The sequence below is a fragment of the Canis lupus genome, chromosome 20 (assembly GCF_048164855.1).
Source record: "Canis lupus baileyi chromosome 20, mCanLup2.hap1, whole genome shotgun sequence".
Classification (NCBI taxonomy): Eukaryota; Metazoa; Chordata; class Mammalia; order Carnivora; family Canidae; genus Canis; species Canis lupus.
Window position 1 is genome coordinate 22,568,808 of NC_132857.1, and position 12,664 is coordinate 22,581,471.

Sequence of the window (12,664 nt, forward strand, 5' to 3'; positions counted from 1 at the left end):
CGACTGCCTTCTTTTTCTTTGACTCAGCCATAATACCCTCTGGTTCCATCCACATCGAAGCAAATGGTGGGTGTTTGTCGTTTCTGATGGCTGAGTAATCTTCCATCGTGTACAGAGACCACTCGCCCTCCTTATCCATTCATCTTTCGATGGGCACCGAGGCTCCTTCCGCAGTGTGGCTATCGTGGGCATTGCAACTCGAAACCTCAGGGTGCACGTGTCCCGGTGTTTCCCTGCATCTGTATCTTTGGGGTACATCTCCACCAGTGCACCCCCATGCTGGATCGCAGGGCAGATCCGTTGTTACCTCTCTGAGGCACCTGCACACGGTTTTCCAGGCGTGGCTGCATCAGGTCACATTCCCACCAGCAGTGCAAGAGGGTTCCCTTTTCGCCACATCCTCGCCGACCTTCGCTGCTTCCTATCTTGTTAACGTTCACCGCAGTCGCTGGTGTGTCAGGTGGGATCTCGTGGTGCTTTTGACCCATATCTCCCTGACGGCCAGTGATGCGGAGCATTGTCTCACGTGCTTGTCGGCCATGCCTAGTCTTCCTCTGTGACATTTCCATTCATGTCTCTTGCCCGTCTTCCGGATTGGATCGTTGGTCTCTTTGCTGTGGAGTTGCAGAAGTTCTTCAGAGATCTTGGATGCTGGCCCTTTACCTGACAGGGTCATTTGCACATGTCTTCTCCCACTCTGTGGGTTGGCTTTGAGTTTTGTCGGGTGTTTCTTTTGCTGTGTGGAACCTGCTCATCTTGGTGAAGTCCCAGCAATCCTTTTCTTCGCTCTTGTTTCTCTGGCCTTCGTGGCTGATGTCATTTCTACGAAGTTGCTGTGGCCCAGTTCAAGAAGGGTGTTGTTGCCTTTGTCCTGCCCTAGGATTTTGTCTTGCAAAATTGAGATCCTTCATCCATTTTGAGTTTATCCTTGTGTATGGTGTGAGAGGAATGGTCCAGTTTCATTCTTCTGCGTGTGGCTGTCCAGTGTTCCCAGCAGCATTTATTGAAGAGACTGTCTTTTCTTTTTCCCCGTGCATGGTCTTTCCTGCCTGGCTGAATATTAGTTGCCCATAGAGTTGAGGGTCCACCTCTGGATGCTCTCTTCTGTTCCATTGATCGGCGTGTCTGTTTTTGTGCCAGTATCCCACTGTCTTGCCCGTCACAGCTTCGTGGCACAACGTGAAATCCGGCATTGTGCTGCCCCCGCAGTGGTTTTCTTGGCGACTCTTCCCGTGGCCGTTCGGGGTCTTTTCGCATTCCACACCAGCCTTCAGAGGACTTGCTCCAGCTCTCTGAAGAGAGTCCGTGCTATTTCTGACAGGGATTGCATTAGTTGTGTATATTGCCCTGGGTCACGTTGACATTTTCCCCAATATCAATTCTTCCAACCCAGGAGCGTGGAACCCTTTTCCATCTCTTTGTGTCTTCCTCAGTTTCTTTCCGACGTGTTCCACAGTGTTTCAGGAAGCCACCCGGCCCTAGACTTTTGTGTCCTGGGAGGTCTTTGATGATGACTGCTTTAATTTCCTCCCTGGATATTGACCTGTTGGGGTTTTCTGTGTCTTCCTGTTCCGTTTTTGGTAGTTTGTGGTTTTCCGGAAATGCGTTCGTTTCTTCTCGATTGCCCAATTTATTGGCGTATAGCTGCTCAGGATGAGTTTTTCAGATCGCTTGTATTTCCTACGTGGTGGTGGTGATCTCTCCTTTCTCATTCGTGTTTTTGTTAATTGGAGTCTTTTCTCTCTTCTTTTAATAAGGCTGGCTTCATGGTTTTTCTCTCTCTTATTGGTTCTTTCAGAGGTCCACCACCTGGTTTTGTGGATGTGTTTCCTCAGTTCTTCTGCTCTCTATTTCATTGAGTTCTGCTCGAATTTTTATTAACCGTCGTCTTCTGCTGGGTGAAGGTTTCATTTGCTGGTCCTTCTCCAGCTCCTTTAGGTGCCAGGTTAGTTTTCGTGTTTGAGTTCTTTCCAGTGTTTTGATCGATGCTTGTATTGCGATGTCTTTCCCCTATTTGGGACCGCTTTTGCTGTATCCCAGAGATTCTGAACGGTTGGTCGTATCTTCGTTCTCATTGGTTTCCGTGAATTTTCTTAATTCTTCTCTGATGTCCTGGTTGACCCTTTCACCTTTTAGCAGGATGGTCCTTAACCTGCACGTGTTTGAAATCCTTGCAAACTTCTTGTGGTTGAGCTCTAGTTTCAGAGCATTATGGGCTGAAAATATGCAGGGGACGATCCCAAAGTTTTGGTATCGATTATGACCTGATTTGTGACCCAGTATGTGGTCTCTTCTGGACAAAGTTCCACGTGCAATTGAGAAGAATGTGAATTCAGTTGCATTTGCATGTAAAGTTCTGTAAATATCTGTGAGATCCACCTGGTCCACTGTATCCTTTAGTGCTCTTGTTTCTTTGGAGATGCTGTGCCTGGAAGACCTGTCAATTGCAGAAAGCGCCGTATTCGAGTCTCCAAGTAAAAGGGTATTATTATCTAAGTATGTCTTAACTTTGCTTAGCGATTGATTGATATCCGTGGCAACTCCCACATTCAGGGCATAGATACCCACGATCGTTAGTTAGGTCGTCTTGTTGGATAGATCCCTTACGTACGATCTAGTCTAGTGATTGTGTGAGGTTTCCCACATAGAGTGTCATGTCCTCTGTGAAGAGTGAGAGTGTGACTTCTTTGCCGATCCGGATGCCTTTTTTTTCTGTTTCGGAATGTCGCTGGGAAAGCGAGGACCACTACTATTCTGCCGAACGAGAGTGTTGAGGGTGGACACCCTGTCGTGTTCCTGACCTTAAGGGAAAAGCTCCAGGTTTTTCCCAATGAAGAGCACGTTCCCTTCTGGGTCGTTTGTACATGGGTTTTATGATAATTGAGGTTTTTTTCCCAGTATGCGTACCCAGCAGAAGGTTTCCATCATGAAAGGATGGTCTATTTGGTCAAATGCTTTTTCTGCATCTATTGAGAGAATCCTACGGTTCTCATCCTTTGTTTCATTAACGTGGAGAGGGAAGGAGAGACAGAACTGGAGGGATGGACAGACACAGGGAGGGGGACACAGACAGGGAGGGAGAGATAGGGATGGGGAGGGAGAGACAGAGAGATGGTGAGGGAGAGACCGAGACAAGGTGGAAGAATGAGGAAGGGAGGGAGAGAGCCAGACATGGAAGGAGAGTCAGAGAGACAGGGAGGGAGAGACAGAGACAGAGAGACACCGAGAGCCCGGGAGGGATACACTGAGAGACAGGGAGGAAGAGTCAGAGAGAAAGGGAGGGAGACTGAGACACAGAGAGGGGAACACAGAGACAGGATGGAGAGAACGAGACGGAGTGAGAGACTGGGAGACACGAAGGGAGACACACAGAGACTGGCAGAGAGACAGAGACGCAAAGAGAGACAGAGACACAGGAAGGGAGAGTCGGCGAGACAGGGAGCGAGAGTCAGAGAGAGGGCGGGAGAGGAGACGGGGTGGGGGGCAGGGCGGGGACAGACTGAGATGGGGCAGCGGGGAGAGACAGACACAGACACAGGGAAGGAGAGTCAGAGAGACAGGGATGGAGAGACAGAGACAGCGAGGGAGATACAGAAAGACAGGCAGGGAGAGGCAGGGAAACAGGTAGGGAGACACCGAGAGCCTGGGAGGGAGAGACCGAGACACAGAGAGAAGGAGGGTGAGATCTAGACACCGTGGGAGAGACAGAGAGGGAGGGAGACCGAGAGACAGGGAGGGACAGACCCAGAGACAGGGAGGGAGAGACCAAGAGACAGGCAGGGGGAGACAGAGAGACAGGCAGGGGGAGACAGAGAGACAGGGAGTGAGAGCCAGAGCCATGGAGGGAGACCGAGATACAGTGAGGGAGAGGCCGAGAGACAGGATGAGAGAGAGACAGGGATGGAGACACACAGACAGGGAGGGACAGATGGAGACGGGTGGCGAGAGACAGGGATGGAGAGACCGAGGCAGGGAAGGAGAGACAGAAGTGGAGGGATGGACAGAGACAGGGAGGGAGAGATAGATAGAGGTGGGCAGGGAGACGGAGAGAAAGCGAGGGGGAGACCGAGAGACAGGCAGGGAGAGAGAGATGGAGACAGGGAGGAGTGACTTAGACGACGGGGGTGAGAGATCGAGATGGGGGAGAGACACAGGACAGGGAAGGAAGGATCCAGAGACAGGGAGGGACAGACAGACCAAGAGACAGAGAGGGAGAGATGAGACAGAGGGGAGAGACCAAGGTGCAGGGAGGGAGACCGAGAGACAGGAGGGGAGAGTCAGAGACAGGGAGGGAGGAGACAGCGAGACAGAGACAGGATGGAGAGAATGAGACAGGGAGGGAGACAAGTGAGAGTCCGAGAGACAAGAAGGTAGGCACAGAGACAGGGAGAGAGAGACAGCGAGGGACAGGCCATGATAGGCAGTAAGAGAAGAAAGACTGGGAGGGACATGGAGACTGGGAGGGCGAGGGAGAGAGAGAGAGATGGGGGTGGGGGCAGAGGCAGAGAGACTGGGAGGGAGACAGGGCCAGACCGGGAGGGAGAGCGAGGGAGACAGTGAGGGAGAGACAGAGACCGGGACGGAGGGACAGGGATGGAGACACAGAGCCAGAGAGAGGCTCCGTGCCTCCGTGAGCAGGTGTCCCTCGGGACTGAGCCGGGGCGCAAGGCCTCGGCCCCGGCGCCCCGACTAGACTAGCGGGGGGAGGCAGAGGCGGTCTCGGGTCCCCTGTAGGCTCCGCGGAGGGCGGGCCTCTGTGTGGCAGGTCTGCGGGGGGCGTGGCGGGGGCGGGGCGGGAGCTTGCCCAGGCGCCTGAGCCCGAGCGGGACCTGAAGGGGGCCGGGACGTGGCCGCAGGAGGAGCTGTGCGCAGATGCGGCGACCTGGGCACGGCCGGAGGTTGCGCGGCCGCGCCCCCAGTCCAGGCCCGCGGTTCCCCGCGGTTCCCCGCGGTTCCCCGCGCTCCGGGCTCGCGGCAGCGGCTCTGCAGGCCTCGGCCCCCGGCGCGCAGGTCAGCGTGGGCCCCGGGAGGCGTGACGGGCCCCGGGGTGGCTGTGCGAGAGGCATCTGGCCCTCGCTGGTGGCGCGGCGGGTGCCTGGGAGGGACCGGAGTGGGACAGTGAGTCTTGGGGGCCGCATGGAGGCGCCCCCGTGGCGAGCCCGGCGGACACCCTTTGGGCCGCCAGGGTGCCGGGCAGAGGGCTGTGCGGGGGAGGAGTGGTGGCACCTGTTCTCGGAGGGGGGCGGCGGCGGGGCCTCCTACGTGTCAGGTCAGGTCTCACAGGAGAGGCTCAGGGAGGGTGTGGGGCCCCTCCACCGGGGCTCGGGGAGGTGCCGCCGAACCCATCCGCGGCTGCTCAGAGGGGTTAGGATGCAGGCACCTTGCGATGTCAGGGCAGGGCCTTGGGGCGGTGGCTTGAGGGCCTGGGCTGCTGGGCCCCCCCAGGCCCCCCAAGGCCCTTGGCTGTTCCTCCTCCCCCCACCCCCTCCCCGCTCTCAGGTCCCTCCCTAAGCTCCCCAGCCTGGCCGGCAGCATGCCCCCCTCCCCCTTGGTCCCTTTCAGGTGAATATGGCTACCTCTGAAATTGTTGAATTTTGAAATCGTTCCCCTTTCTGCACAGCCTGTCCAGTATTTGTGGTTTCCTGTCTGGCCAATGTTCCCCATTCTCACCGGTGTAAGGTGGGATTTCGTTGTGCTTTTGACGTGTGTTTCCCTGATGGAAATAACAGTGATGCGGCGCATTTTCTCATGGGCTTGTCGGCCACGTCGACGTCTTGCTCTGTGCCATTTCGGTTCGTGTCTTTTGCCCATTTCCGGATTGGATGGTTGGTTTCTCTGCTGTTGAGTTGAATGGGTTCTTTAGAGATCGTGGATGCTGGCCCTTTATCTGACGGGTCATTTGCACGTAGCTTCTCCCATTCTGGAGGTTGTCTGTTGGTTTTGTTGAGTGTCTCTTTGGCTGTGCGGAAGCTTCTCATCCCGATGAAGTCCCAATAGTTCATCTTTGCTTTTGTTTTCTGGCCTTCACGGGTGTATCTTGCAAGAAGTTACTGTGGCCAAGTTCGGGAAGGACGTGGCCTGTGTTCTCCCCTAGGGTTTTGATGGAATCTCATCTCACATTTACATCTTTCATCCATTTTGAGTTTTATCTCTGTGTATGGTGTGAGAGAATGGTCCAGTTTCATTCTTTTGCATGTGGCTGTCCAACGTTCCCAGCAGCCTTTAGTGAGGAGGCTGTCTTTTTTCCAGTGGATGGTCTCTCCTGCTTGGTCGAATATATGGTCCTGACCGTAGAGTTGAGGGTCCACTTCTGGATTTCTCTCTTCTGTCCCATTGATCCGTGTGTCTGTTTTTCTGCTAGTAGCACACTGTCTTGATGAGCACAGCTTTGTAGCACAACCTGAAGTCCGGCGTTGTGATGCCGCCAGCTGTGGTTTTCTTTTCTAATATTGCCCTGGGCATTCGGGGTCTTGTCTGATTCCACACTAATCTTCAGATGATTTGTGGCGACTCTCTGAAGGGAGCCTTTGGTATTTTTGATGATAGGGATTGCAATCAATGTGTAAATTGCCCTGGGTCAGTCACGTTGACATTTTCCCAATATATGAATTCTTCCAATCCAGGAGCAGGGGATAGTTTTCCATCTCTTAGTGTCCTCCTCAATTTCTTTCAGATGTGTTCCGTGGTTTTTCGGGTAGAGATCCTTTACCTCTTTGGTTAGGTGTATTCCTGGGTATCTCATGCTTTTGGGTGCAGTTGTCACTGGAACCGACTCCTTAATTTCTCTTTCTTCAGAGTCATCGTTGGCGTATAGAGAGGTGACTGATTTCTTGGCATAGATTTAGGATCCTGCCACGCTGCCGAATTTGCTGTATGAGTTCTACGATCTTGGGGTGGAGTCTTTTGGGTTTTCCGGGTACAGTACCATGCATGCCATCGGTGAAGAGGGCAAGTTTGACTACTTCTTTGCCAATGTGAATGCCTTTTATTTTTTCTGTCGCTTGATTGCTGAGGCCGAGATGTCTAGTAGTATGTTGAGAAGACGTGGTGAGGGTGGACATCCCTGTCTCTCGTTCCTGATGTTCGAAGAAAGGCTCCCAGTGTTTCCACATTGTGGATGATAATTTGCCACTGGCTTTTCGTAGATGGATTTGAAGATGCTGAGGGACGTTCCCTCTATCCCTGTACTCTGAAGGGTTTGGATCTGCCATGGATGCCGTATTTTGTCAAATGCTTCCTCTGCGTCTCTTGAGAGGATCATCTGGTTCTTGTTTTCTCTCTTGCAGATCTGATGAAGCCCATCGAGTGTTCTCCGAGTGCTGAAGCAGCCTTGCACCCTGGCGATTAACCCCACTGGGTCGTGGTGAGTAACTTCTTAATCATGTCCCGTCGGATCCTGTTGGCTCATATCTTGTGGAGAAGGTGTGCGTCCGCCTTAATCAGGGACATCGGTCCAGCATTGTCCCCTTTTGGGGTCTTGGGTTTTGGAGTTAAGGTGATGCTGGCCTCCAAGAACGAGCTTGGAAGTATTCCATCTCTTTCTATCTTTCGGAGCAGCTTTAGTAGCATAGGTAGTCTTTCTTCTTGAAGCGCTGGATAGAATTCCCCTGGGAAGCCATCTGGCCCTGGACTTTTGTGTCTTGGGAGGTTTGTGTGTTTGTTTATAGGTTTCTTTCTTATTGGAGGTCATTTTGCCAACATCGAGTGTAACTCCCCCAGTGTTCATCGCATCAAGTGCCCCCCTCTGTGCCCGTCACCCAGTCAACCCCGCCCCCCGCGTTCCTCCCTTTCTTCCACCCCTTGTTCATTTCCCAGGGTTAGGAGTCTCTCCTGTTCTGTCTCCTTTTCTGCCATCTCCCACTCATTTTTTTTCTTCTTTCTCCTCTGTTCCCTTTCACTATTTTTTTCATACTCCCCAAAAGAACGAGACCATAGAATGTTTGTCCTTCGCCGACTGCCTTCTTTTTCTTTGACTCAGCCATAATACCCTCTGGTTCCATCCACATCGAAGCAAATGGTGGGTGTTTGTCGTTTCTGATGGCTGAGTAATCTTCCATCGTGTACAGAGACCACTCGCCCTCCTTATCCATTCATCTTTCGATGGGCACCGAGGCTCCTTCCGCAGTGTGGCTATCGTGGGCATTGCAACTCGAAACCTCAGGGTGCACGTGTCCCGGTGTTTCCCTGCATCTGTATCTTTGGGGTACATCTCCACCAGTGCACCCCCATGCTGGATCGCAGGGCAGATCCGTTGTTACCTCTCTGAGGCACCTGCACACGGTTTTCCAGGCGTGGCTGCATCAGGTCACATTCCCACCAGCAGTGCAAGAGGGTTCCCTTTTCGCCACATCCTCGCCGACCTTCGCTGCTTCCTATCTTGTTAACGTTCACCGCAGTCGCTGGTGTGTCAGGTGGGATCTCGTGGTGCTTTTGACCCATATCTCCCTGACGGCCAGTGATGCGGAGCATTGTCTCACGTGCTTGTCGGCCATGCCTAGTCTTCCTCTGTGACATTTCCATTCATGTCTCTTGCCCGTCTTCCGGATTGGATCGTTGGTCTCTTTGCTGTGGAGTTGCAGAAGTTCTTCAGAGATCTTGGATGCTGGCCCTTTACCTGACAGGGTCATTTGCACATGTCTTCTCCCACTCTGTGGGTTGGCTTTGAGTTTTGTCGGGTGTTTCTTTTGCTGTGTGGAACCTGCTCATCTTGGTGAAGTCCCAGCAATCCTTTTCTTCGCTCTTGTTTCTCTGGCCTTCGTGGCTGATGTCATTTCTACGAAGTTGCTGTGGCCCAGTTCAAGAAGGGTGTTGTTGCCTTTGTCCTGCCCTAGGATTTTGTCTTGCAAAATTGAGATCCTTCATCCATTTTGAGTTTATCCTTGTGTATGGTGTGAGAGGAATGGTCCAGTTTCATTCTTCTGCGTGTGGCTGTCCAGTGTTCCCAGCAGCATTTATTGAAGAGACTGTCTTTTCTTTTTCCCCGTGCATGGTCTTTCCTGCCTGGCTGAATATTAGTTGCCCATAGAGTTGAGGGTCCACCTCTGGATGCTCTCTTCTGTTCCATTGATCGGCGTGTCTGTTTTTGTGCCAGTATCCCACTGTCTTGCCCGTCACAGCTTCGTGGCACAACGTGAAATCCGGCATTGTGCTGCCCCCGCAGTGGTTTTCTTGGCGACTCTTCCCGTGGCCGTTCGGGGTCTTTTCGCATTCCACACCAGCCTTCAGAGGACTTGCTCCAGCTCTCTGAAGAGAGTCCGTGCTATTTCTGACAGGGATTGCATTAGTTGTGTATATTGCCCTGGGTCACGTTGACATTTTCCCCAATATCAATTCTTCCAACCCAGGAGCGTGGAACCCTTTTCCATCTCTTTGTGTCTTCCTCAGTTTCTTTCCGACGTGTTCCACAGTGTTTCAGGAAGCCACCCGGCCCTAGACTTTTGTGTCCTGGGAGGTCTTTGATGATGACTGCTTTAATTTCCTCCCTGGATATTGACCTGTTGGGGTTTTCTGTGTCTTCCTGTTCCGTTTTTGGTAGTTTGTGGTTTTCCGGAAATGCGTTCGTTTCTTCTCGATTGCCCAATTTATTGGCGTATAGCTGCTCAGGATGAGTTTTTCAGATCGCTTGTATTTCCTACGTGGTGGTGGTGATCTCTCCTTTCTCATTCATGTTTTTGTTAATTGGAGTCTTTTCTCTCTTCTTTTAATAAGGCTGGCTTCATGGTTTTTCTCTCTCTTATTGGTTCTTTCAGAGGTCCACCACCTGGTTTTGTGGATGTGTTTCCTCAGTTCTTCTGCTCTCTATTTCATTGAGTTCTGCTCGAATTTTTATTAACCGTCGTCTTCTGCTGGGTGAAGGTTTCATTTGTTGGTCCTTCTCCAGCTCCTTTAGGTGCCAGGTTAGTTTTCGTGTTTGAGTTCTTTCCAGTGTTTGGATCGATGCTTGTATTGCGATGTCTTTCCCCTATTTGGGACCGCTTTTGCTGTATCCCAGAGATTCTGAACGGTTGGTTGTATCTTCGTTCTCATTGGTTTCCGTGAATTTTCTTAATTCTTCTCTGATGTCCTGGTTGACCCTTTCACCTTTTAGCAGGATGGTCCTTAACCTGCACGTGTTTGAAATCCTTGCAAACTTCTTGTGGTTGAGCTCTAGTTTCAGAGCATTATGGGCTGAAAATATGCAGGGGACGATCCCAAAGTTTTGGTATCGATTATGACCTGATTTGTGACCCAGTATGTGGTCTCTTCTGGACAAAGTTCCACGTGCAATTGAGAAGAATGTGAATTCAGTTGCATTTGCATGTAAAGTTCTGTAAATATCTGTGAGATCCACCTGGTCCACTGTATCCTTTAGTGCTCTTGTTTCTTTGGAGATGCTGTGCCTGGAAGACCTGTCAATTGCAGAAAGCGCCGTATTCGAGTCTCCAAGTAAAAGGGTATTATTATCTAAGTATGTCTTAACTTTGCTTAGCGATTGATTGATATCCGTGGCAACTCCCACATTCAGGGCATAGATACCCACGATCGTTAGTTAGGTCGTCTTGTTGGATAGATCCCTTATGTACGATCTAGTCTAGTGATTGTGTGAGGTTTCCCACATAGAGTGTCATGTCCTCTGTGAAGAGTGAGAGTTTGACTTCTTTGCCGATCCGGATGCCTTTTTTTTCTGTTTCGGAATGTCGCTGGGAAAGCGAGGACCACTACTATTCTGCCGAACGAGAGTGCTGAGGGTGGACACCCTGTCGTGTTCCTGACCTTAAGGGAAAAGCTCCAGGTTTTTCCCAATGAAGAGCACGTTCCCTCTCTGGGTCGTTTGTACATGGGTTTTATGATAATTGAGGTTTTTTTCCCAGTATGCGTACCCAGCAGAAGGTTTCCATCATGAAAGGATGGTCTATTTGGTCAAATGCTTTTTCTGCATCTATTGAGAGAATCCTACGGTTCTCATCCTTTGTTTCATTAACGTGGAGAGGGAAGGAGAGACAGAACTGGAGGGATGGACAGACACAGGGAGGGGGACACAGACAGTGGGGGAGAGATAGGGATGGGGAGGGAGAGACAGCGAGATGGTGAGGGAGAGACCGAGACAAGGAGGAAGAATGAGGAAGGGAGGGAGAGAGCCAGACATGGAAGGAGAGTCAGAGAGACAGGGAGGGAGAGACAGAGACAGAGAGACACCGAGAGCCCGGGAGGGATACACTGAGAGACAGGGAGGAAGAGTCAGAGAGAAAGGGAGGGAGACTGAGACACAGAGAGGGGAACACAGAGACAGGATGGAGAGAACGAGACGGAGTGAGAGACTGGGAGACACGAAGGGAGACACACAGAGACTGGCAGAGAGACAGAGACGCAAAGAGAGACAGAGACACAGGAAGGGAGAGTCGGCGAGACAGGGAGCGAGAGTCAGAGAGAGGGCGGGAGAGGAGACGGGGTGGGGGGCAGGGCGGGGACAGACTGAGATGGGGCAGCGGGGAGAGACAGACACAGACACAGGGAAGGAGAGTCAGAGAGACAGGGATGGAGAGACAGAGACAGCGAGGGAGATACAGAAAGACAGGCAGGGAGAGGCAGGGAAACAGGTAGGGAGACACCGAGAGCCTGGGAGGGAGAGACCGAGACACAGAGAGAAGGAGGGTGAGATCTAGACACCGTGGGAGAGACAGAGAGGGAGGGAGACCGAGAGACAGGGAGGGACAGACCCAGAGACAGGGAGGGAGAGACCGAGAGACAGGCAGGGGGAGACAGAGAGACAGGGAGTGAGAGCCAGAGCCATGGAGGGAGACCGAGATACAGTGAGGGAGAGGCCGAGAGACAGTATGAGAGAGAGACAGGGATGGAGACACACAGACAGGGAGGGACAGATGGAGACGGGTGGCGAGAGACAGGGATGGAGAGACCGAGGCAGGGAAGGAGAGACAGAAGTGGAGGGATGGACAGAGACAGGGAGGGAGAGATAGATAGAGGTGGGCAGGGAGACGGAGAGAAAGCGAGGGGGAGACCGAGAGACAGGGAGGGAGAGAGAGATGGAGACAGGGAGGAGTGACTGAGACGACGGGGGTGAGAGATCGAGATGGGGGAGAGACACAGGACAGGGAAGGAAGGATCCAGAGACAGGGAGGGACAGACAGACCAAGAGACAGAGAGGGAGAGATGAGACAGAGGGGAGAGACCAAGGTGCAGGGAGGGAGACCGAGAGACAGGAGGGGAGAGTCAGAGACAGGGAGGGAGGAGACAGCGAGACAGAGACAGGATGGAGAGAATGAGACAGGGAGGGAGACAAGTGAGAGTCCGAGAGACAAGAAGGTAGGCACAGAGACAGGGAGAGAGAGACAGCGAGGGACAGGCCATGATAGGCAGTAAGAGAAGAAAGACTGGGAGGGACACAGAGACTGGGAGGGCGAGGGAGAGAGAGAGAGATGGGGGTGGGGGCAGAGGCAGAGAGACTGGGAGGGAGACAGGGCCAGACCGGGAGGGAGAGCGAGGGAGACAGTGAGGGAGAGACAGAGACCGGGACGGAGGGACAGGGATGGAGACACAGAGCCAGAGAGAGGCTCCGTGCCTCCGTGAGCAGGTGTCCCTCGGGACTGAGCCGGGGCGCAAGGCCTCGGCCCCGGCGCCCCGACTAGACTAGCGGGGGGAGGCAGAGGCGGTCTCGGGTCCCCTGTAG